Genomic DNA, 6000 nt, shown 5'->3' with positions numbered 1-6000 from the left:
TCTAATAATTGGATCATTATTTCTTAACTGTAAGTCATGAGATTTAACCCTACAGTGTTTTTTACTTTTATTTATTTTTTTATTTTATTAAGCAGTTGATTTGTAAATGAATCTTCATTCTTTCTGAATTAGTGTTTGTGAATGCTTCTGCAGTTCAGACATGATTCTTGAATAGTTCACGAACTATAAGGGTTCAATTCATATTGCAAACAGGGTTTAAATTAATTTTACAGAATATTTAAATTTGCCTAAATAATAAAATTGATGATAATGATATTTATCACCTACTTTAGATTTAGTGTGTAATATTGTATAATTGTGTACAATGATCACATTATATACACATTCAACTCGTCTGTAATGCTTCCAAAACTTAACATAGAAATTATTTTTAAGAGGTCCTTCAATGACTAAATAATCAAAAATGGCTGAAACAGATATTTCTGGTGTGTAAAATTATGAATCCAGCAACTGAGTTCTGGATTTTGGGGATGACTTATATTCACTGTTTTGTTCTAATGTGAATTTAAGTTTGTGTTTGAGAATATTGTAATATATGTATTTCTCTTTATTTTACACCTACACTACTGCAGGTTTAGTTTGTGAGGTGTTTCAGATGTGAGGGATGAAATGTTAATGTGACCAAACTCCAGATGTCATTACAAGGTCTGTTTTGAGTATTGCCATCTCGTCTTCATTTTTGTGCCGTTTAACATCTAAAACTGACCATCATTTGAAAGTTAAATAAGGAGTTAAAGATTCATAATGTTAGTACTCTAGAAGGTAAAGCGATATGTTCGTGCCAGTTTAACATTTGAAACTTGATTGATTTTAAGCAGTTTAGTGGCTCTTAACGGACTCGACCTTTATGGTGTTTTATTTAGCAAAGGTTCTAAAAGCTAAAGGTTAAATGCTGCAGGATTTGTGATGGGACAGACTCCACCTGTTGCATCTCATATTCACAGGAACCTTAAACTTGTGTCTTCAGCCAAACACTAATGACTGCTAGTGACCGAAGATCATGTGTTAGACGTCAATAAAGTCAATGGTCACTCTCTCACGGGACGAACGCTCAGACGGGCTTCTCCAGACTCTAATCGAGGATTAAAAGTCATGTCGTGTCATGAGCTGATCGTTGTTTTGACCTGGATCAGATCCCTGGAGTCAAACACTCCCACATTAGATGAACGGATTGAGTGTGATGAATCACTTTTAGATGATTCCTTAAACTCCAACAGCCAACTGATAAGTTAAATTTGCAAACTTATAAAATTGGAAATGCAAGTTAAAGATTATGACAAATTAATGCAGAAATGTGCAATTGTGAAATGTGAAGTGCCAAGAAATAATATCAATCAAATATTGATAATTTATTTATTAATCAGATTGTGTGTGTGAGTGTGTGTGTTTGTGTGTGTGTGTTTTGATCTTTAGTCCATCACTTATATTTGTGTTTGATCTTGCGTCTCTGTCAGTAGCAGTTGTTGTCTGTCATTAGTGTCTGTTATGAAGTCGTGTTATCTACACTAGTAAGTGCACTGCAGACGGGTGTCGCGCTGCACACAGGAAACGCCACAGACACACTTGATTCTGAACACTCTGGACCGACACTCACAAAACAACATTTTAATAGTTTGCTCACACTTCATCTATCCCTGAATTTACACCACAAATATCAACACTAAACCAAACTAACTCAAAAATCCTGTTAATGTGAGAATGATCATCAGAAGTGTGTTTGTGGGATGGAGGCTCCAGGGGCCCGTCTGGCACCTCATCAGGGGTCACTGTGTGATCACAGACAGATTTTCTCTCCGGTGTAGATCAGACAGTGGCTGTTTCTCATTGGCTGTTTACATGCACTAATTTTCATCAATCCGAATAAATTAAATCCGATTGCAGATTCCGAATGTGCTGTTTATATGTCCCATAAACTTTGGAATCTGATACAAATATTCATTTACATGTGCATTACATGTATTCCGAACCAAACTTCTGTGCATGTGAAGAGTGTCAGTCGATGCGTTCTGAAGAAGCGGAGAAAGGCTGAGAAAGTAAGAATGGCACCAAAGTCCGTAGTTGGTGTTTTTGCTTTGTTGAGATATATAAAACATATGCCAGAAAAGCTTTCTTATGTTACTCACTCTACTTGGCAAATGAAGAATTAAAAGCAGCATCTAAGACCCTGTCTGAATTTACCATGTATTTCCCTCATGCCCATTCCTCCTCCAGTATAATCGCAGGCATCTCTGGAAGCGAGTATAAAGTAAAGACATGTGGGTGAGAGTTGTCCTTAAAGGAGTTTACAGATGTGGAATGGAACCAAATAACAGGGACTTTAAGCAACATCTGTGGACGGGACGCTACGCAAAAATCACTAAGCACTAATGACGGTGGAACGGAGCATTTAATCATTCAAGGGAAAAAGGTAGGGAGTCACGTGACGCCATGCGAGGATGGGATGTGTGAACGGCGAGCTCTGCGCACTTTGCTAATTTTAACACTTTTAATGACATAAACCAGTGAGATTCAATACACTCACTGTTCCATAACTGTTCCAGGAGGACAATAGGTCAAAGAATTCAAAATCCTCGGGCTCTGGAGACATTAAAAGACACTTACGTGCTCAAGCTGATGCCCCCGAGCAGGCCTCGAGCCTGGGAGTCGACTTAGTTGGGGAAGTGCAGGAAATGTGGTGAGAGATGCTGAACATGTTGGCAATGCTGACGAAGATCTTTGCTGACTTAGAGGATCTTGCTGTGACGTCGATTGATCACTGCCATGGAGACGAAGTTCACTGAGGTGGTTACAAGAGTGGGGGATGTCGAGAAACAGATCGATTATCTGAAGTCATCGGAGAGGGAATTATCTGCTAATCCACTAGCGACCAAGGTGGATTTGGAGCGTGTCTGGGAGAAGTTGGAGGACATGGCCCGATCAATTCTGGCCAAATTTCTGAGATCATCCGATAAAGATCTTGTTATGCGAGGCGAGGAGTAAAGGAAGTCTTTCTTGGAAAAATCACAGCATTTTCTTGTTCCCAGACTTTGTGAATTTGACAAGACAGTAACGTGATCAATTCAAGCAATGCATGAAACTTTACATCAGTGGAAGGTCGCTTTTGCACTGATATTCCCGGCCAAATTGAGAATAGATGCTAAGGATGGGCGTAAAACATTCACATGCCCACAGCAAGTGATGTCCTTCATAAAGTCAATGGAGTAAGTCATCTTGTGGTACTCATGTAGCAGCTGAGTGGACCGGCTCACTAAACATTCACTTGACTGTTTGAGGAAACTGAGCGCTTTTTTTTTGTGCTGGTTCCGCCTAACGGCTGGAGTTTATTTTGTAGAGTAACACACCTTCAGGACAGTTTTATGGATGAATCTACACGCTCTTTGTACTTATTCTGCCTATTGGCTGGAGTTTTATTTATAGATTATCTTTTGCCGTGTAATTCTGTCTCACAAAATGTGTATAGAAACACCGGACTTGAGCAATCCGATGGCAAAGTTATCGTGGGGGCTCTCGTAGGCATGCATGGACTGTTTGAGTTTAGAGGGATGGACGCCTGTTGGCACTGTATTGTGCAGGGTTAATGTGCACGTTTTTATTTTTTCTGTTTGTTTGGTTCTGGGTGATATTCAGGTTTTGATGGTTGCATTAATGTTGGAATGTGGTCTTTATAATCTTGTTTTTTGACACAATCTATTTTTTCTTATATGTCAAAATGTCAAATGTTAATATGAGTGGATTGTCTCTCTCCACATGGAATGTGAATGGGTTGGGGCACCCCATAAAAAGAAGGAAGGTTATTTATCTTTTAAGTGTAAGAAATATGATATAGTGTTTCTACAAGAAACGCATCTTTCCCCGCAGGAAGCTGAAAAATTTGGGAGGATATGAGGTGGACATGTTTTCTTTAGTGTTGACTCAAGTAAGAGCAGGGGAGTCATTACCTTGATAAATAAACATCTACAGTTCAAATTTCTCAAACAGACTAAAGATAAATTAGGGAGAGTCATTGTTTTAGCTGAAATTCAAGGGCAAAGTCTTATTTTGGCTAATATTTACGCACCTAATGTTGATGATCGTGGATTTTTATAGATCTTGAAGGGATGTTGCAAGCCGCTGGCACCCCTCATGATATAATTATTGGGAGGAGACTTTAATCTTTTGATGGATTCAGTCCTTGATCATAGTGAAGCAAAAGTGTGTAAGCCCCCTAGAGCAACACTGACACTTCACAGGATGTGTAAAAATCTTGGTCTTACAGATATTTGGAGACTTTTACACCCATCTGGTAGGGACTATACATTCTTTTCATCAGTCCATAAGATTTACTCTAGAATTGACCTGATTGAAATATAGATATAATACTATTTTGTCACGGAAAGTGGAGTTTTGGCTATTCAGGGCAAGACAGTCATACTTTGAGTCAGGGGACAAGGCAGGAAAACTTCTGGCTAGATACATTAAAGAGAGAGAGTCTTTTTCTACCATTCCCTCTGTGGAATCTGCTGGTGGTGAAATATTTACCTTGGCCATTGATATTAATAATGCTTTTAAAGATTTCTATCTTGATCTTTATAGTTCCACATCTTCGTCTACTGATGAGGATATTAGAAAATTTGTGGAACCATTAGATCTCCCTAAACTGACAAATGAGCAAAAGAATTCTCTTGATTTTGAGATAACCTTGGAGGAGCTTGACGAGGTAATTAAGGCCTTGCCAACGGGCAAGACTCCAGGGCCAGATGGCTTTGCTGCTGAATTTTTTAGATCTTATGCTACAGAAATGGCTCAACTTTTGCTAGAAGTTTATACAGAATCATTAAAGAATGGAAAGCTTCCGCCAACCATGACACAAGCCCGGATCAGTCTAATTCTTAAAAAGGACAAAGATCCAAGTGAGTGTAAGAGTTACCGTCCAATTTCCCTGATCCAGCTAGACATTAAAATATTGTCAAATATTCTAGCTAAACGATTAAGTAAAGTTATGACATCTCTTATACATATAGATCAGGTGGGGTTTATTCGGGGCCGCAGCTCTTCTGAAAACATCAGGTGTCTCATCAATATCATGTGGTCAGTGGCGAATGATCAGACTCCAGTCGCTGCCATCTCACTTGATGCCGAAAAGGCATTTGATATGGTAGAATGGGATTATCTTTTTAGGATTTTGGAAATATACGGGTTCGGGAATACTTTTATTGTGTGGATTAAGTTACTTTATAGGCGGTACAAACAAATGGATTAATTTCAGATAATTTTACTCTGGATAGGGGCACCCGGCAGGGTTGCCCTCTTTCCCCATTATTGTTCTGTCTTGCCCTGGAATCATTAGCAGTCACGATAAGAAAGGAGGAAGATTTTCCAGGGGTGGTGGCAGGAAGTGTGGTGCATAAGCTTCTGCTTTATGCAGATTATATTTTATTATTTGTCTCCGACCCTACTAGATCCATGCCTTGCCTCCACAGAATTATTCATTCCTTTTCTAATTCCTCAGGATACAGAATGAATTGGTCTAAATCCGAAGCTTTGGCTCTGACTTTTCAGTCGGGCGCCTTCCAGTGGCCCAAACAGGGCATTGAGTATTTGGGCATTTTATTCCCAGTAAATTTGTCTGATTTAGTCAGAGTTAATTTTGACTCTTTAATAAAAAGGTTTTCGAGCGATGTCAGCAGGTGGGCTTCATTACATTTATCAATGATTGGGAAGGTTAATATTATTAAAATGAATTGTATTCCAAAATTCTACTACCTGCTACAATCTCTCCCTGTAGATGTCCCCCTCTCTTATTCCAAGCAATTTGATAGCATAGCGAAGTCCTTCATTTGGAATGGTAAACGTCCCAGATTACATTTCATAGTCCGACTGACAAAGGTGGGCTAGGCCTACCCAAGATTTTGTTTTATTATTATGTATTCGGTCTCAGACATTTGGCTCATTGGTCGCTTCCACCTGAAAGAGCCCCTCCCTGGTTTTGTATTGAACAGG

The sequence above is a fragment of the Myxocyprinus asiaticus genome, chromosome 23, assembly GCF_019703515.2.
Source record: "Myxocyprinus asiaticus isolate MX2 ecotype Aquarium Trade chromosome 23, UBuf_Myxa_2, whole genome shotgun sequence".
Taxonomy (NCBI): Eukaryota; Metazoa; Chordata; class Actinopteri; order Cypriniformes; family Catostomidae; genus Myxocyprinus; species Myxocyprinus asiaticus.
The sequence above is the reverse complement of the archived record's forward strand: the minus strand, read 5'-3'. Positions refer to the sequence as shown.